This window comes from Sceloporus undulatus, chromosome 6 (genome assembly GCF_019175285.1).
Source record: "Sceloporus undulatus isolate JIND9_A2432 ecotype Alabama chromosome 6, SceUnd_v1.1, whole genome shotgun sequence".
Lineage (NCBI taxonomy): Eukaryota > Metazoa > Chordata > Lepidosauria > Squamata > Phrynosomatidae > Sceloporus > Sceloporus undulatus.
This window is the reverse complement of record NC_056527.1, coordinates 69,354,141-69,354,909: the sequence shown is the minus strand read 5'-3', so window position 1 is coordinate 69,354,909 and position 769 is coordinate 69,354,141. Positions and strand designations below refer to the sequence as shown.

The window sequence follows — 769 nt, the reverse complement described above, 5'->3', positions numbered from 1 at the left end:
GGACGCTGTGCGTCCGATGCGTAAAGATGGCGCCGGCCATGTAGAAAGGCCGGCGCCATCTTGTACGGACGGAGTCCGTACGAGGCCCAGGGGCGTCTAAAAGAGACGCCCCTTTTTTAAAATGGGACGTCCTCCGGACGTCCCAAAGGGCCGTCTAGAAAGCCCCAAAGGTTTGTAGTTTGAGTGACTCCTGGAATCAGCCTTGAACCTGAATGCACAGTTTTTTGTAGTGGCTGACAGTGCATTTGGACTATTAAAACTAATGCGCCAACTGAGTCGGTCATGGGTACATGTTTCTTGTTAGGATTATTTTAATATGCTTTACATGGGGCAGACTGTTTCAACATTTCAGCTAATCTAAAAGGCTACAACAGCCAGATTGTTAACAGAGCTGGTTACAAGAGCACATGGCTCCTCGGTGGCAACAAGAACCAATTCCACCCCCACAACCCCCCTTCCCCATTATGATTGAGAGTGAAAAACTTTTTGAAGTGTTTTAGACACTGGATTCTAGATTTTACAATAAATCCAATATTTCTTTCGAAGGAAACGTTTTTCTAAAGCTGAAAGTGAATGGGTTTATTTCAAACATGTACAAGCTCCTCTTTTGGTTCAAAGCTTTCATGCTGCATAACCTGAAAACCCTTGGCTCAAAGAGGAAAAGCCTGTTTTAGAAGGACATAATGCCAGGAATCTGGCAGATCCTGCCATAAAAATGGTTGCTAATTGCTGTTCTTTTTTATTGGAGAAAAGATTGATTGTGTTTATA

At 43.7% G+C, this 769-nt stretch overlaps 2 protein-coding genes across 4 annotated transcripts in view; both read right to left on the bottom strand.

Moving 5' to 3' along the window:
- Positions 1-769, bottom strand: part of CNTNAP2 (contactin associated protein 2) — a 1,400,287-nt gene that overhangs the window by 216,048 nt on the left and 1,183,470 nt on the right. The gene's annotated exons all lie outside the window — the stretch shown is intronic.
- The window catches only part of PIGA (phosphatidylinositol glycan anchor biosynthesis class A), a 579,723-nt gene that overhangs the window by 576,479 nt on the left and 2,475 nt on the right, over positions 1-769 (bottom strand). The gene's annotated exons all lie outside the window — the stretch shown is intronic.